Raw genomic sequence first — 19,769 nt, forward strand, 5'->3', positions numbered from 1 at the left:
CTCTAAATCCCCCGCTGGGAAGATCTCTGGTTTAAACTGTCTGCATTTCTCAATAGATTGATTTTCACACTCTCACACCTTTTTTCACCTATTCACCTGAATTGGCAAGGAAGGTCTTAACACAAATTAGAGGGAAATAAATTGGAATCGTGTTTGTATCGGTTTCTTTTCAAGATAATTAGGAAGAGCCTCTTGGATAGAGTCATTGTAGCTTGCTTTTTGGAATGCTGTGGCTTGGCTGGACAGCTGGACTGTGGCTGGAAGATATTTTCAAACAGGTCCTCCGTTGCCACCTTGGCAGATGAGCGGCGGAGTTCAATGACGCCGGTTGTTGCCATCAGAAGCAGGGGTTAGCATTGCAATCCAGGGCTGGGCGCCGGGCCACTTTGGCAAAAAGGCAGAGAAGCAGGTGGTTGCTCACAGTGTGGCCACTCGGGAGAGGATGTGAAGCCATTTGGCGCATACATGCTTTCTGGATGGAAGCAAGCAACACCTTTAGCAGAGGCAAGTGGCCCATTTGCTGAGGACACACAAAGGCCTAGAAAGCAGAGAATCAAAATTTGCAAACGCTGCATTAGAGACTACTGGAAAGTGAGGCTGATTTTGACTTCACAGTGTTGAATAGATTGCTTGGCTGTCCTTTCACATTATATTTTACCACCGCTTAGATGTGGACACCTATTGGTCCATGTGGCGTTTGCCTCCTAGGTGGGTCATAAGGAAAGGGTTAAATGAGTGTGAAGTGATTGGTCAGTGGGAACCCAAGGGGAGGAGTTAGAGTTGGAGTTGTGTGGAAGTCAGTTGAGAGTTAGGAGTTGGAGAAGGAAGAGGGAGGATAAGTCTGTGGGTTGGTCGAGTTGTGTAGTGAGAGAGTGAGAGGAACTGTTAGGTGGAGTCAGATAGATAGTTGGGATAATCAGTTTGAAGTTGTTAGGAACGTATAAAACAGTAAAGAAACTAAGATTAAGAAACTGACAAGAAAAATTAACTGAAGCCATAAACTTGTTCATGCTTATAAAAATAAACTTGATTATTTGTTAATGTTAACAACTGTCTGGACTCCATGTGTACCCGAGAGAAACAGGTTGGTGGCAGCGAAGAGGCAATCACAGTGGTGGCACGGGGATCAATAGACCGTCAAACGTCCGGGGACCTTGTGTGATCGCCACAGTCCACTACTGCAACACGCTCTACATGGGTCTACCTTTGAAGGTGTCTCGGAAACTACAACGAATTCAGAACGTGGAAGCTAGACTGGTGACTATAACACTGGTCCTAAAAGATCTGCTTTGGCTTCCCTGTGGGTTTCCGAGCACAATTCAAGGTGTTGGTGCTGACCTTTAAAGCCTTAAATGGCCTCAGCCCTGTATATATGAAGCAGTGTCTCTACCCCCATCACTCAGCCCAGACACAGAAGTCCACCTCCGAGGGCCTTCTGGCAGTTCCCTCACTGTGAGGTTACAGGCAACCAGACAGAAGACCTTCTTGGCAATCATGCCTGCCTTGTAGAACGCTCTCCCATCAGATGACAAGGCAATGAGTAACTATATAACCTTTAAATTACATCTGAAGTCGACTTCCGGGGTTGACGCGATCTGGGAATGGCGGATTCCCTCCGAGCTCCGGAGGGAATCGGCTCAGCAGGGGACGGGTCTTTGCCGTGCCGGCGACACGGGGACCCTTAAAACCGCAGGCGTGGAATGCCTGCGGACTGAAGACTCGGCGGGTGCCTTAAACGCCCCCCCTGATTCGCGAAGAGCCTTTTTAAAGGCTGCGGAGGGGATACGGGGGGTGGCGCGGCACTGAGAGTCCATCGCTACCTCTGCTGAGCGAAGCCGCGAGCCATGACCGGAGAGCGCTGACTTCCCTCCTTGAAATTCGGCTGAAAAAACAACCCGTGAGTAATTTGGACTTGGCTTTTAAGAAATTTATCCACTGAATTTGAGACGATCGGGGGATGCGCTAAAAGGAAGTCCGCACCCCCTACCTTGCAGACGATCTAGAGCAACGAAAAAAGAACTAAGCTGGAGTGCCTACCCTGTAAAGGGTGAGTTTTAAAAAAAGACAGTAACTTCCAAGATTTGGAAATTTCGAGCAGGAGAGAGAAGTGTTGGATGTTTTATGTTCTGATGTAAACAACCCCCCCTCCCGGGCCCGGGAGCGTCCTGCTTTGGAGCTGGTTTAAGAAGTGCAGAGTTTGACAGCTGTCAAAGCTGTCAAACGGACTGTTAATAGTGGAAAATTGCTACCTAAGTTACCTCTGGATTAAAAAGAGTTACAATTGATCTAAAATTGTTGGAAATAAAGAAACAATAACAAGACAGAGGACTGTTGGGGAAAAGAATATTAAGTAACCAGATTCCCTCTAGAGGGAATTCTGTGGAATTACAATGGCTGTGGATGGAAAGATACTGGGAGAAATCGAAAGGATGTTTTATTTGGTTGGAATCTTACAAGAGCAGACTACGGCTATGAGTGAACAATTGATGACCTTGACTTCTGAAACAAGTAGTCCTGCTGAATGTAAAGAGGACCTCAATGAGAAAGAATCCACAGCTGAACCAGAAATGATAATAAAAGCAGAGGAGAAGACAAAACAAGAAAGAGAAGAAGTGATGTGGGAAAATACTGAGCAGAAGCTGACGCCTGCGGAATACAAACAAGGAGACTATTGGAGTAAATCTACTATAAATCCACGAAAGATCCAGAAGACGAAAGTGGAGGCCCTGGGAGTCTATGAAATTAAGGAATTTAAAATAAAGAAATATAATTGGGGCCTCCACATAGACTCTGACTTTGATTACCTTCAAGATTCATGCCTTGTGGAAACTCTTCAGCAGCTGTTTGCAAATATGGGAAGAGACTTTGGATTGATGGTGAAAGAACTCTTTCGAGATGTGACGACTGACATAAAGGGTTACCAACAAGACCGGCGGAGAGGGACTGAAAGAGACTGGAGGGCCTCGGACGTGAGGAACCCGGGCTAAGAACTGTTATTTTGGACATGCTTTGGGAAGGGACGCAAACCGGGGATGGGAGGGAGGGAAAAATTAAGTTTTAACAACACTCATGATTATGGGATTTGGTTAAAAAGATCATTATTCAAGACAAAATGGGAAATCGATGGAAGGGAATTGAGGTCCAACTTAGAAAAAATTAATTTTGTTTGCTTTTATAAAAGGACTAATATTAGGATAGGGAAATGCCAATTTGCTGACATAAATTTGGAAATGGGGATGCAAGGGAGGGGGTAGGGGGAAGTCAATGACCAGGGTTAGGAAATAATATTTGCGGGAAAGTATATATGTTTGCTGTTGTTTTTCTTTTTTTCTTTGTTTATGTGTTTATCTGTTTTTTGTGTTCTTGTTTTTGTCTATATAAAATGTGAAAACCCAATAAAAATTTTATAAAAAAAAAAAAATAAATTACATCTGAAGTCAGCCCTGTATAGGAAAGTTTTTAATGTTTCATTATGTTTTTGTATATGTTGGAAGCAGCCCAGAGTGGCTGGGGCAATATATAATTATTTTATTTTTGTTAAAGATTTAGGCTACTCACCCTTTAAGGAGTCCCAATAGTGCAATATAAGTAGCAGCAAATAAATAAATAAATGTATGCATCACAATACAGTGGTGCCTTGGTACTCAAACACCTTGGTTCCCAAACGCCAAAAACCTAGAAGTAAATGTTCCGGTTTTCAAATGTTTTTCGGAAGCCAAATATCTGATGCGGTTGTCGGGTTTTGTTTCTACACCTTGGTTTTTGAACATTTCATAAGTCAAATCCAGAAATGATTAAGTTTGGTGCTTTTGTTTCTGCTTTTTATTTTATTTTATTTTTTTATTTTATTTTATTTTGAATTTTTGTTTTTGAGGCTTTTTTGGTTAATTTGTTTTTGTGACAATGTGGGACCCAGTTCAGCTACTAACTGATCGATTGTGTGACTTTGGAAATGGATAAAAGCCCCCCATCCAAACAATGACTTTCATCAGTGCAGGTAAGAAAAAAAAAATTAATTTTAATTTTTATCATCTACAATACTGTCTTATTTATTTTATTTTATTTTATTGTACAGTACATTGATTATTGCTTTCATTTTATGGCTCAATGGTCTCGTTAAATAGTAGAATTCATGTTAAATTGCTGATTTAGGGGTTGTTTTTAAAAGACTGGAACAGATTGATCTGTTTTGCATTACTTTCTATGGGAAAGCACGCATTGGTTTTGGAACGCTTTGGTTTTGGAACAGACTTCCAGAATGGATTAAATTTGAGAACCAAGGTACCACTGTAGAATCATGACTCAATGTGAAGAGCACATGGTTTACATGTTGTAGGTCTCAAATTCAATCCTTGACACCTTACTTCTCTGGCTAAAAAAGATCTTAGCATCAGGGCTGGTTAAAACCAGTAGTGTACGTAGTTGGCTGAAGCAGACAGTGGCCTAACTCAAATCTAAAACAGCAAACTAGGAGCATAAGAACCTGCTTTGGTCCAACAAATTCAGTATTGTCTAACTGGCTGGCATGCTTCTGCAAGGTTTCAGGGAAGGGATTAAACGTAGTGCCTTCTGAATGCAAGGCAGATCTTCTCCCATTGAGCTGTGGTTACATTATGCCCCGAAACGTTAGAAAAAATCCCTATCCCTATTAAAAGCTGGTCACCAATTTAATGATAATAGATTAGGAACTTTCAAACTCCCATCACAAGAAGCCTTCGAGTAAATAGTGTTCCTTTCCTGAAGAAAGAAACTCTGAACGAACAATGCCAAAGGGCAGGGTATAGAAGAAGGCGGTAAATTCTCAAATTATTATTTTGATCAATGTACTAAGTGGTTGCAAAAATCTGGTCAATCCATTAAATGCAAAAGTTAATAAGGAGATAGAACTATCTCACACTTCATAAAATAGAACAGCAAAGTATAATTTTTCAAGTCTTAGCAATTACATTGCCTATCACACCATTACTGATATAATGGGAAGCTAATAAGCCAAGTAATTAGATGCACTAGGTCAGAGTTTTCACCTTCGATTTTGAAGGGTACCACAGAGACTATGCTTTACAATATTTAGCATATAACTCAAACAGCAGAAATTGAATGTAAGAGAAGGTTTGCTTGTGGGGGTGGGTTTCCTGTGAGCTTCATCATAGCTGAGTGAGGATTTGAAGCCATGTCTTCTGAGTTAATGCTCTGTGTGTCTTTGGACAATGAATATATAAAGGGGGGAATTCTATGTCACTCTTTTTCAAAGGTTTCATCAGCACAAGCATTTAAAAAACAGAGACATCACCTTGCCAACAAAGGTCCGTATAGTTAAAGCTATGGTTTTCCCAGTAGTGATGTATGGAAGTGAGAGCTGGACCATAAAGAAGGCTGATGGCCGAAGAATTGATGCTTTTGAATTCTGGTGCTGGAGGAGACTCTTGAGAGTCCCATGGACGCAAGAAGATCCAACCTATGCATTCTTAAGGAAATCAGCCCTGAGTGCTCACTGGAAGGACAGATCGTAAAGCTGAGGCTCCAATACTTTGGCCACCTCATGAGAAGAGAAGACTCCCTGGAAAAGACCCTGATGTTGGGAAAGATGGAGGGCACAAGGAGAAGGGGACGACAGAGGACGAGATGGTTGGACAGTGTTCTCGAGGCTACCAGCATGAGTTTGACCAAACTGTGGAAGGCAGTGGAAGACAGGAGTGCCTGGCGTGCTCTGGTCCATGGGGTCACAAAGAGCTGGACACGACTAAACAATTAAACAACATCAACAAGAACAACTGAACAATCCCTCCTTTCCTCACCCATGCACTGTTCTGGAGAATCTCCTGACACACATACCATGAGCAAGTTGGGTGTGGTGCACAAGGGGAAGAGAGTGAGGGGAAGCCCCATTGCACTAGTGAAACTCCTTGCATGGGCTTCCAGTAGTGAGACTGATGAGTTGAATCTGGCTCAGAATGTGTGTATATATGTGGATGGATGATATACATTGCAACCTGGGGTTGCGAACATGATCCGTGCGGGAGGTACGTTCGCAACCCGCACCGTTCTCAACCCACAGCACCGTGTCTGCGCATACACGGGTTGCGAATCGGCGCGAATCGGGAACCATCGGCTGGGTGAGGACTGCAGGGCCTGCTCCCTCCCAGGGCCTTCTCCAACTGGCCCAGGGGGCGTGGCCCAGGCCCTTTCTCCCGGCTATAAGGGGACTCCTGCTGCAGGGAAGCCTTGGACCATCGGCTGGGTGAGGACTGCAGGGCCTGCTCCCTCCCAGGGCCTTCTCCAACTGGCCCAGGGGGCGTGGCCCAGGCCCTTTCTCCCGGCTATAAGGGGACTCCTGCTGCGGTGAGGCCTTGGACCATCGGCTGGGTGAGGACTGCAGGGCCTGCTCCCTTCCAGGGCCTTCTCCAACTGGCCCAGGGGGTGTGGCCCAGGCCCTTATTGGGAACAAACTTTTGGGGAAGCTGGGAAGTGTTCTGCAATTGCTTCCCTGTTCCAATGTGTTTTAAAATGTCCTCAAGCAGTCGGTGGCAATTTAAATTTGTATTTCTTTTTTCTCTTGTTGGGGGTGGGTGGGTGTAATGGATATTTGGTTGGGGATTAATTTTAGTATAATTGTTATGTTTTTGTTTTCTTTTGTTTTATTGGTTCTGTATAGTTTGTGTTTTGTTTTTAAGGGGCGGGATCGGGGCTGCCTGGGAGTGAGGCCCCAGCCAACACGATGGCTGGGACAAGCTCCACAGGGGGGGAAGCACTGGGACATCCGATCTCAGTGATCATGGGCAGGAGGCGGAGTTACGCTAAGACCAGACCATGTCATTACCGAGGAGGCAGGTTTAGTCGTTGTTTGAAGACTATCCCTGCCTCCGGGTCTGGCCTTGACCAGATGGATACTGGAATCAACAGGGGAAACCCACATAACCTGAAGGTGTTGCTGTGTAATGCCAGGTCAATGATGAATAAAACCACTGCCATCCACGACCTGATTGTGGATGGAGGATTTGACCTGGCTTGTGTGACAGAGACCTGGTTGAATGAGGCAGATGGGCCTGTCCTTGCTGCCGCTTGCCCACCAGGTTTCTCTTATGCACAGCAACCCAGGTCATGTGGGCGGGGAGGGGGGGTTGCAGTGATTTTTAGGAAGTCATTAGTTTGCACCAGGCGCCCTACTGGGAAGACCCAGTTTTCTGAGTGCATGTTCTGGAAGTTGGGCAATAGGGGCAGTACAGGATTCCTTTTGGTGTACCGACCTCCCCGCTGCACCAAGGATTCCCTGTCCGAGCTGCTTCAGGTCGTGGCGGATGTTCTCCTGGAGACACCTAGTTTGGTTGTCCTAGGGGATTTTAACATCCACGCCGACACGACCTTACAAGGGGCCACTCGGGACTTCGTGGAAAGCATGGCCTCCATGGGGCTGTCCCTGAATAAGTTGGGCCCAACTCATAGTCATGGACATGCCTTAGACCTGGTATTCACCTCTAGTGACGTGGGTGATCTGACACTAAGTAAAAGTGAAACCAAAGAAGTGCCATGGTCAGATCACTTCCTGGTGCAACTGGACTTCTCCGCGACCCTTCCCCTCTGCAGGGAGGTGGGACCAATTTGGATGGTCCGCCCCCGCCACTTAATGGATCCAAATGGTTTCCAGAGAGTGGTAGGGGATGCTTTATCCCATGTTGATGGCCTTTCAGCTGATTCCCTGGTGGCCCGCTGGAATGCGGAGTTAACCAGGGCTATCGACTGTCTGGCTCCGAAGCGCCCTCTCCGATTGCATGGAGCCCGGACAGCCCCGTGGTTTTCTTCGGAGCTGAGGGCGATGAAACAATCGCTGAGACGGCTAGAGCGTCGGTGGCAGAAAACTCACTCCGAATCTGACCGGACACAGGTTAGAGCTCAACGTCGAGCCTACCAAGTGGCGATAGCGACGGCGAAGAAGACTTTCTTCACCGCCTCTATTGCATCTGCAGAAAATAGTAGCAGGAGACTCTTTCAGGTGGTCCGCAATTTAGCGGAACCACCTTTACCACCGGGGCCTTGTAAAGACCCCAAGATCTCCTGCAACGATTTTGCAAAGTTTTTTGCAGATAAAATCACTCATATTCGGAAGGAGCTAGACACCACCGTGGGAGCAGGGCCGGGGCGGGAGAGTGCTAGAGCCCTGTCTGGTCAAGTTGCATGGAATCAATTTCAATCCGTTACCCCCGAGGATGTGGACAGGCTGCTTGGACGCGTGAAACCAACCACCTGTCTCCTTGATCCTTGCCCATCCTGGCTAATAAAAGCAAGCCGGGAAGGGCTGGGCGATGGGCTCTGCGGGGTGGTGAATGCTTCCCTCTGTGAGGGAACATTCCCAGATCCGCTGAAAGAGGCGGTCATTAAACCGCTTCTTAAAAAACCATCTTTAGACCCGGCCAGTATGGCCAACTATCGCCCAGTCTCAAATCTTCCATTCTTGGGCAAGGTGATTGAGCGTGTGGTTGCTGAACAACTCCAGGCACGCCTGGAGGATGCGGACCATTTGGATCCCTTCCAATCAGGGTTCAGGCCTCATCATGGGACTGAAACTGCCTTGGTCGCACTGGTTGATGATCTCCGGCGAGCTAGGGACAAAGGTGAGAGTTGTTTCCTAGTTCTGCTGGATCTCTCAGCGGCCTTTGATACAATCGACCATAACATCCTTCTGGACCGTCTAGAGGGGTTGGGAGCTGGGGGCACTGTTATACAGTGGTTTCGCTCCTTCCTCCTGGGCCGTGTTCAGAAAGTGGTGGTGGGGGATGAGTGTTCAGACCCTTGGGCCCTCACTTGTGGGGTGCCTCAGGGTTCCGTCCTCTCCCCCATGCTTTTTAACATCTATATGAAGCCGCTGGGAGAGATCATCAGGGGGTTTGGACTGGGTGTCCATCAATATGCAGATGATACCCAGCTCTACCTTTCTTTCAAATCAGAACCAGTGAAGGCGGTGAAGGTCCTGTGTGAGTGCCTGGAGGCGGTTGGAGGATGGATGGCGGCTAATGGATTGAAGTTGAATCCTGACAAGACAGAAGTACTGTTTTTGGGGGACAGGAGGCGGGCTGGTGTGGAGGACTCCCTGGTCCTGAATAGGGTAACTGTGCCCCTGAAGGACCAGGTGCGTAGCCTGGGAGTCATTTTGGACTCACAGCTGTCCATGGAGGCGCAGGTCAATTCTGTATCCAGGGCAGCTGTCTACCAACTCCACCTGGTACGCAGGCTGAGACCCTACCTGCCCGCGGACTGTCTGGCCAGAGTGGTGCATGCTCTAGTTATCTCCCGCTTGGACTACTGCAATGCGCTCTACGTGGGGCTACCTTTGAAGGTGACTCGGAAACTACAGCTAATCCAGAATGCGGCAGCTAGACTGGTGACTGGGGGCGGCCGCCGAGACCACATAACACCGGTCTTGAAAGACCTACATTGGCTCCCAGTACGTTTCCGAGCACAATTCAAAGTGCTGGTGTTGACCTTTAAAGCCCTAAACGGCTTCGGCCCAGTATACCTGAAGGAGCGTCTCCACCCCCATCGTTCTGCCCGGACACTGAGGTCCAGCGCCGAGGGCCTTCTGGCGGTTCCCTCATTACGAGAAGCGAAGCTACAGGGAACCAGGCAGAGGGCCTTTTCGGTGGTGGCGCCCGCCCTGTGGAATGCCCTCCCATTGGATGTCAAGGTGATGGACAACTACCTGATATTCAGAAGACATCTTAAGGCGGCCCTATTCAAGGAAGCTTTTAATGTATGATATTTTAGTGTTTTTTGGTTTCTGTGGAAGCCGCCCAGAGTGGCTGGGGAAATCCAGCCAGATGGGCGGGGTACAAATAATAAATTATTATTATTATTATTATTATCATTGTGCGCATGTGCAAACGCCGAAACCTGGAAGTAACCGTTCCGGTACTTCTGGGTTCAGCACAGCGTAATAATAATAATAATAATAATAATAATAATAATAATAATAATAATTTATTTATTTATACCCGGCCCATCTGGCTGGGCTTCCCCAGCCACTCTGGGCTGCTTCCAAAAGAAAAGCGTACAACCCGTAATCTCGTAACCTGAAGTGTCTGTAACCCAAGGTACCACTGTACAGCCATACCTTGGAAGTTGAATGGAATTCGTTCTGAAATTCCATTTGAAAATCAAATCACAGCTTCTGATTGGCTGCAGGGACCTCCTTCAGCCAATCAGAAGCCGCAGAAGCCCTGTCAGAAGTTCAGCTTCCAAAAATAGTTCGCAAACCGGAACAGTCACTTCTGGGTTTGCGACGTTCGGGAGCCAAAACGTTTGAGAACTAAGCTGTTCGAAAACCACGGTACATATAATCGATATGCACACATGCTTATATACTAACACAGATATTACACAAACACACATATTGGCATTAAAACATTTCTTTATATATTTTACTTGATTAATGCACCAATTAATTTTTTAAAAATACTTTAGGGCTTTACATAAAATAGTGCAGATTGTGTGCCTGGTTTTTAAGGTCTGTTTTTATCACTATTTTAAAGGTGAAGTGTTTATCTTCAAAAATAGTGATAAAGACAGGCATTAAAAACAGGGGACACAATAAAACCAACATTAAAAAACAAACAAACCCATACATTAAAAAATGGCATCTCTGCCTAAACATAAAACAGCAGACATTGAAAAGTGCAATGATTTATGAATACATTTGTGTAAATTATTAATTATTAATTGTTATTTATTATTATTGAAATTGAAGACAGAAACCAATTTAAGTTTCCCAAACCTAAAATCTATATATAGCACTATTAGACAAAATGTACAAATGAAAAAAGACTCTTTCAGCATGTGAGTCAGAACTGCGTTAATAAATATTCTGTGCTGTGAACACACACAAAGGGGCTGTCCAGTCAGAAAAGGTTACCATATGGTACCAGCAGCGCACCTGCAATGTTTTCAGAAGAAGATGGATCAGGAGCTCTGGCTGCTAAGTGGCATCATCCATTACTTAGGAAACATATGATTGAGCTTTGGAGAGAGAAACAGGCCAATGCGGAGTATCACGTCCTCAACTTATCCGTAAGAAACCAAAACTTTATCGAGACTGCGGAACAGGTGCCACAAGTGGCACAGCAGGCAGCAGGCTGGATGGAGGGTAAGCGGGCTTGTGGGCATGGCTATTGTACAGAAAATGTGACATGATAAAGGTAAAGGTAAAGGGACCCCTGATCATTAGGTCCAGTCGTGGCCGATTCTGGGGTTGCGGTGCTCATCTCGCTTATTGGCTGAGGGAGCCGGTGTACAGCTTCCGGGTCATGTGGCCAGCATGACTAAGCCGCTTCTGGCGAATCAGAGCAGTGCACGGAAACGCCGTTTACCTTCCCGCTGGAGTGGCACCTATTCATCTACTTGCACTTTGACGTGCTTTCGAACTGCTAGGTTGGCAGGAGCAGGGACCGAGCAACGGGAGCTCACCCTGTCGCAGGGATTTGAACTGCCGACCTTCTGATCGGCAAGTCCTAGGCTCTGTGGTTTAACCCACAGCACCACCCGCGTCCCTAATAATAATAATAATAATAATAATAATAATAATAATAATAATAATACTTTATTGTTCAGTAGTTTCCCCAGCCACTCTGGGCGGCTCACCAAAGAGTATTAAAAACACGAGAAAACATCAAACATTAAAACTTCCCTGAACAGACATCTGCCTTCAGATGTCTTCTAAAAGGCAGATAGTTGTTTATTTCCTTGATATCTGATGGGAGGGTGTTCCACAGGGTGGGAGCCACTACTGAGAAGGCCCTCTGCCTGGTTCCTTGTAACCTCACTTCTCACAGTGAGGGAACCACCAGAAGGCCCTTGGAGCTGGACCTCAATGTCTGGGTTGAACGACGGGGGTGGAGACGCTCCTTTAGGCATACTGAGCCAAGGCCATTTAGGGCTTTAAAAGTCGGCACCAACACTTTGAATTGTGCTCGGAAACATACTGGCAGCCAATGTAGGTCTTTCAGGACTGGTGTTGTGTGGTCTTGGCAACCACTCCCAGTCACCAGTCTAGCTGTCGCATTCTGGATTAGTTGTAGTTTCTGGGTTACCTTCAAAGGTAGCCCCATGTAGAGCGCATTGCAGTAGTCCAAGTGGGAGATAATCATGACCTTTCCTCAGAAGACGGACATCATTCATCCTGTTGTATAACTAAATAGGAAGCTGCACTATATTGAGTCAGACCTTAGTGTATCTAGCTCAGCATTGCCTAGGCTAACTGGCTCTCCAAGATTTCCGACTGGGGTCTCTCTGTCCTACATGGAGATGGTGAGGATTTAACCTGGGACCTTCTGCATGCAAAGCAGGAGCTCAGCGACTTAGCTGTAGCCCTTCCCTCCATTACTGTATGGACGTAAGGACTTCTGTCTAAAAGACACAAGGCCAAAAACCCATTGGGGGCATAGATGCAGTCTAATGGGCTCTTTTGCTTGCGGTGTCCATGACAGTCATTAATGAAACCGTGTTGGCAGCCCCTGTTTGTGAGCCTGCATAAAGGTAAAAGGTAAAGGGACCACTGGCCATTAGGTCCAGTCGCGGACGACTCTGGGATTATGGCGCTCATCTTACTTTACTGGCCAAGGGAGCCGGCGTACAGCTTCCAGGCCATGTGGCCAGCACGACTAAACCGCTTCTAGTGAACCAGAGCAGTACATGCAAACGTAGTTTACCTTCCCACCGGAGCGGTACCTATTTATCTACTTGCACTTTGATGAGCTTTCGAACTGCTAGGTTGGCAGGAGCAGGGACCGAGCAATGGGAGCTCACCCCGTCATGGGGATTCGAACCACCGACCTTCTGATCGGCAAGCCCTAGGCTCTGTGGTTTAACCCCCAGCACCACCCGCATCCCTGTGAGCCTTCATAAGAGAGTGAGCATCTGGAGTAAACACAACGTTAAAGGGAGGAAGAAGACCTTGAGCCAGGTGTTGTCCCTCTTCCACTAGCTAGATTGTATACCTCCTTGGTTCTCATTGATCCACATTGGACCTATGGGTGTGTGAATATGACTGCAGCCTTACTGCCCTGTCATCCCAGTGGCTTGCAACCAAGTCATACTCAGAGAAGACGCACCGAAATCAATAAAATTGATAATGACTAACTTAAGCCCATTGATTCCATTAGGTCTCTTCTGGGGAATGACATAGTTAGATACAACCCAACGTGATATGGGGAGAAGGTGGTTGAGAAAGATCTTCTCTTTTCTTGGCTGTGCTGTTATGGAGCAGGGTTATTCCTTTTTGAATTCTAGTTTTCGCTTATTCCTTCAGCCTGCAGATCATCACATAGAGCAGCAGGCTGTATTCACATGGCTGCATGCAATGATCTCTACCTGGTCACCTGTGGAGCAAATGATTGATGCTGAGTTGGGGCGACTTCAGAAAGACAGCAGAAGGGGGAGGCAGAGTTTTAAAAGTTTCCCTGATTCCTTTTATTCCTTTTTTAATATTTGTCTAACATTCAAACACCTGCTATTGACACTTTGGCATTGTTGTTAACTCTTCCCTCCCACCCTGATATATCCATTTCCTTGGGCATAAGACCGAACTCTGCAATTAAGTCCTGCTGCTAACAGTGTTTAATGGATAGGGGCATACTTAGAATTCTGCGTGCAGATTGCCATTCTCTTTGAGCCTGCTGCCCTTGGCTTGGTTTTCACCCTCCCCTCTTTGGTTGCAGTTCCTATCCTGATATTATTTCCTTGAGATTCTGCTAGCTCTTGCTGTTTTCCCTGCTGTAAATATTGGTTGCTGTTCTCATCGTTGCTTCTGTATGATTCCTTTCTTTCCTTTCCCGCCTGACCTTTGCTGTCACCTACAGCTGGCAAACTGTTTGTCTCATGTTGTACTTTGGTTGCTATCAATAAATAACTATCTGCAACCAAACGATTTTCTCATCTGGAAACCTTCCTGATATTCAGTTAGTAGTAACAAAGGTCCGTACAGTAAAAGCTATGGTTTTCCCAATAGTGATGTATGGAAGTGAGAGCTGGACCATAAAGAAGGCTGATCGCCAAAGAATTGATGCCTTTGAATTCTGGTGTTGGAGGAGACTCTTGAGAGTCCCATGGACTGCAAGAAGATCAAACCTCTCCATTCTGAAGGAAATCAGCCCTTAGTGCTCACTGTAAGGACAGATCCTGAAGCTGAGGCTCCAATACTTTGGCCACCTCATGAGAAGAAAAGACTCCCTGGAAAAGACCCTGATGCTGGGAAAGATGGAGGGCACAAGGAGAAGGGGATGACAGAGGACGAAATGGTTGGACAGTGTTCTTGAAGCTACTAACATGAGTTTGACCAAACTGCGTGAGGCAGTGGAAGACAGGAGTGCCTGGCGTGCTCTGGTCCATGGGGTCACAAAGAGTCGGACACGACTAAACGACTAAACAACAACATCTTTTATTCCTACTACACTCTCCCCCCCCCCCCGGTCCCAAATCTCTTCTCATTCTGAATTTGGGTTTGATCTCATTACTTTGGATGGGTAGAATTAAAGATATTCATGCTCTGCTTAGCATACCGGTTGGGTTCCATAATGTGTTGTCTGTGGGGCTGACCTTGAAGACAGTTTGAAAATTGCAATTAAGTGCAGAACATGTCAGTTGGTCACTAACCAGAAATGAGCCTAAATAACACATCTCACCAGTCTTACCACACTGCCTCCGGGTCCATTTCCAGGCTCACCTCAAGGATCTGGTTTTTAATTTTTATTTATATATTTAAAAAACCTTTAAAACTAAGCAGCTAGAAATAAAATTCACAACAGAAACTTAAAAACAAACCTTGATAATTTAAATGTTGAGAGTTTATGGGCACAATCTGAAGAGTGCAAATTATTATTATTATTATTATTATTATTATTATTATTATTATTATTATACCTCGCCCATCTGGCTGAGTTTCCCCAGCCACTCTGGGTGGCTTACAGCACACACACAAATGTAAAACATTAGACATTAAACATTTCCTGATAGAGGGTTGCCTTCAGATGTCTTCTAAAAGTCAGACAGTTGCTTATTTCCTTGATATCTGATGGGAGGGCATTCCACAGGGCAGGCGCCACTACTGAGAAGACCTTCTGCCTGGATCCCTATAACCACACTTCTCACAGTGAGGGAACCACCAGAAGGCCCTCGAAGCTGGACCTCAGAGTCTGGGCTGAATGATGGGGGTGGAGATGCTACTCCAGGTATACTGGGCGAAGGTCATTTAGGGCTTTCAAGGTCAGCACCAACACTTCGAATTGTGCTTGGAAACGTACTGGGAGCCAGTGTAGGTCTTTCAGGACCGGTGTTATATGGTCTTGGCGGCCACTCCCAGTCACCAGTCTAGCTGCCACATTCTGGATCAGTTGTAGTTTCCAGGTCACCTTCAAAGGTAGCCCCACAGTAAGGTTGCAGTAATATAAGATTAGACTAAGAAAGGACTATGATGAATTAGGACGGGAAAAAACATTTACAAGTTGCTATAAAAATTTGGACATGAGGATGCAGAAAGGGGAGGTATGGGGAAGTCCGAGGAAAGAAGTTTATGAAAGGACATTATGAAATTATATTTGTTTGTTTGTCTGTTTTTTTTATGTTTGTTTGTTATAAAAACTTTTGTAAAACCAATAAAAATTTTATAAAAAAACAAAACAAAGGTAGCCCCACATAGATCGTATTGTAGTAGTCCAAGCAGGAGATAACCAGAGCATGCACCATTCTGGTGAGACAGTCCACAGGCAGGTAGGGCCTCAGCCTGTGTACCAGATGGAGTACACAATAATGACATGGGAATGACATGGTCTGGTCCTAGCATAACTCCTCCTCCTACCCGTGATCACTGAGATCAGGTGTTCCTGTGCAGCCCCTCCCCCATGAACCTGTCCCAGTTTGTCTGTTCGCTGGGGCCCCCCCACAGGCAGCCCTGACCCTCTCCATTCCAGAATAGGATATGTTATGCAGATTGTACAATAAACCAATAAAACAGTAAAGGTAAATGGACCCCTGTCCATTAGGGCCAGTCGTGACCGACTCTGGGGTTGCGGCGCTCACCTTGCTTTACTGGCCAAGGGAGACGGCGTACCGCTTCAGGGTCAAGTGGCCAGCATGACTAAGCCACTTCTGGTGAACCAGAGCAGTGCACGGAAATGCTGTTTACCTTCCCTACTTGCACTTTGACGTGCTTTCGAACTGCTAGGTTGGCAGGAGCAGGGACCGAGCAATGGGAGCTCACCCCGTTGCGCGGATTTGAACCGCCGACCTTCTGATCCTAGGCTCTGTGGTTTAACCCACAGCGCCACCCTAATAAAACAGTAGAAACTAACAATAAGCAACACATTTTACAGTTATACTAAAATTAAAGTAATCCCCAACCCCAACTAAACATTTATCCCACCCCCCAACACAGCAAAAACAAAACAAAATTTAAAATGCTGCAGATTAAAAACTATTTTAAAACATTTTAAAACATTTAAAGCATTTTAGACAGTTGCCCCAAGCCCAGAGTTTGTTCCAGTGAGTCTGGGCTCTTCACCACTCACACCAGGGCAATGTCTCTCCGGCCTCCCAGGAGCCTCTAAACAGAGCAGGGCGGGTCTGGTGGTCTCTGCCCCCTAGGCCAGGTGGAAAGGGTCTTCAGCACTCACAGCAGGGATGTGAAGGGGATGCAAATGTGTGCATCCCATCATTGTGTTTGCAATTCCTTACTTCCGGGTAGCAAAATCAAGATTCATTCTAAAGGAATAAAAAAGGACCGCATTAATTGCCCCAATAAATCTGCAGGGCCTTACGACCAAGGAAGCAATGAAAATAATGCATTATATATTCCCACTGTTATTTGCAAGAGGCCACCATAGCCACTAAATAAATGAGAAATTCAATTGATATAATGGCTTCCGATTCCAGAATGGGATTTTTCCTATTCACCATTCATGGAACTGTTAGAAGGAGATCAAAAGATAAATTTATTCATATTTCTGTACAGCGTTCAGCATTATCCACTTTCACATCTGAATAGCAATTTTCCCCCTATATATTTGTTTTTACCAGATTTCCTTTTGTGTATGTGCCAGTCTGGAAAGTGGCAGAAGCCTAATGAAGAGCTTTGCTATTAGAGTTTCTAGAAGTTAAGCTTAACAAATTCTCAAATCATATGGAGAAATTATCATTAAAATAATACGATCAGAACTTCAGCCTTTTGGAGTTTCAGTTCATAAATATGCTCTTTGATCGAAGAAGCACGGGCCTCTTTTATGTCGTTTGAATGTCATCAAGGAGATATTCTCATGCTAATTATTACAGACAATTCCTGACTGAACAGCTCATGGATAATAAAAGAAATAAGATGGGCTTATTTTCAAATTGCTCTTTTTTTAAAAAAAAAAGGTTTGTTAACCAGATTTGCTACTAGGATACAAGCAGGGAGCAGCTTCAGAAAGACGCAATGTTTAATTTTAAGTATCTGTAAATGAGTTATTAAGCAAGTAGGTGGGGGTTTTTTAAGGGTGCGGTACATTATTAAAGCTTGTATAATAATGCCAAGCTAATCCCAGCATATGTGGAGTTCCATCTAAGCATCTAAGAACTGCTTCCTAAACCTTTGATAACCAACACCTTTAATATTTGCCGTGTTCCATTTCTTCCCTGATTCTATGATTCATGACCATTGGTAATGCTGATTGGGGTTGACGAGACGCTAGAGGCTAACAACATCCAAAGGGCAACAGTCCCTTGTTTATTTCGGTTACCTTTTCTGCTTTCTAATAGGAATACAGGCTCTCCCCATAGGAACTGACCTAGAAGAGAGGACTCTTATGTGAAGTATGCCAGACCATGCAGAAAAAGCTGGAGGCTTACAGTCTTTCAAAAACTCAGAGAAGTAACCCACTTCCTATCAGAAGACTCCCTGGAAAAGACAACGGTGTTGGTAAAGATGGAGGGCACAAGGAGAAGGGGACGACAGAGGACGAGATGGTTGGACAGTGTTCTCGAAGCTACCAACATGAGTTTGACCAAACTGTGGGAGGCAGTGGAAGACAGGAGTGCCTGGCGTGCTCTGGTCCATGGGGTCATGAAGAGTCAGAAACGACTAAACGACTAAACAACAACAACTAGCACTTTAAAGGTGAAATAACGGTAGATGTCTGGTTCCTACTGACTGCATAAGCAACTGAAATATCTGGCTAACACGGGCCTTGTTGAACTCTGAAACTACCTGGTGCTGAATTCTTCACAGGACTCCCTTCAATTTCCCCACTCTCCTGAATTTTCCCCAGTGTATTAGTCACAGTGATGTTTTCTGCTCATCAGACTGATATTTGTTGCATGCATAATGTTTCAACAACAAGAAGAGAAGAAGAGTTTGGATTTGATATCCCACTTTATCACTACCTGAAGGAGTCTCAAAGCAGCTAACAATCTCCTTTCCCTTCCTCCCCCACAACAAACACTCTGTGAGGTGAGTGGGGCTGAGAGACTTCAGAGAAGTGTGACTGGCCCAAGGTCACCCAGCAGCTGCATGTGGAGGAGAGGAGACGTGAACCCGGTTACCCAGATTACGAGTCTACTGCTCTTAACCACTACACCACATTAGGATATGGATAGTATGTCCCATGTTGTTAAGGTAGATTTTAAAATGGGGTGAGGAACCTTACCCCCTGGTATGAATGCAGACCCCCTAGGCCTCTCTATTTTACTTTTGGGATTATCCCACAGCCATACCCCCTTGCTAGGCCATACCTCTTGTTTGCCCTGCTGCACACCTTTCTTGAGCACTTTTGCCTGCCTGAAACGTGTCATTAATCTCTGATAATGCCTCTTGCTTACTGGATGGAGGATTAAGAGATGCACGTAAGGGTGGTGCAGAAACCTCTGGCCTTCATGTGGCTAGAATGTAGTACCAAACCGTATGCAGGTGGCGCTGTGGTCTAAACCACTGAGTCTCTTGGACTTGTCAATCAGAAGTTCGGCAGTTTGAATCCCCACGACGGGGTGAGCTCCCATTGCTCTGTCCCAGCTCCTGCCAACCTAGCAGTTTGAAAGCACACAAATGTAAGTAGATAAATAGGTACCACTGTGGCGGGAATGTAAATGGCATTTCCGTGTGCTCTGGTTTCTGTCACGGTGTTCTGTTGCACGAGAAGCGGTTTAGTCATGCTGGCCACATGACCCGGAAAGCTGTCGGTGGACGAACGCCGGCTCCCTCAGCCTGAAAGCGAGATGAGCACCGCAATCCCATTGTCACCTTTGACTGGACTTACCTTTACCTTTACCTTACCCTACTATACAAAATGAGAGTCACAGCCATTTTTCTGCCTCACCTTTTGCCCCCCCCCCAGAATATTGAGCTTGAAAGCATGTGGTCCTGAGGCTGAGAAAGGTTGTCCATGTTAAAAAGATTGTATCCACTCATTTCTTAGGACTTAGCATCATACTTGATATTCCATAAGCTGATAACTGCATCATGTGCCTCAGATTAGAGCATGTTACCTTTCCATTTGATCACTTCTAAGGCCATTGTCGAAGCACTGAATTTACCTTTCATCACATCAACTACATGATGAGAAACATTTGCTTCCATATAGTTCCAGATGCTTGCTGTCTATGCCACCTCCAAGTCAAAGGATTTCAGGTAGCAAGACTGGTACATTGGAGAGCAACTTCCAGTCTGGGCTAGACTCAATGGATCAGTTGTTTGGCAACTTGGTTTAAGGCAGCAGGGATGTTGGAGAATTTCGTGAGCAGATCTGATTCACACCTCCCGGTCT

The sequence above is a fragment of the Podarcis vaucheri genome (genome assembly GCF_965113315.1).
Source record: "Podarcis vaucheri genome assembly, chromosome: 1".
In the NCBI taxonomy this organism is placed as follows: domain Eukaryota; kingdom Metazoa; phylum Chordata; class Lepidosauria; order Squamata; family Lacertidae; genus Podarcis; species Podarcis vaucheri.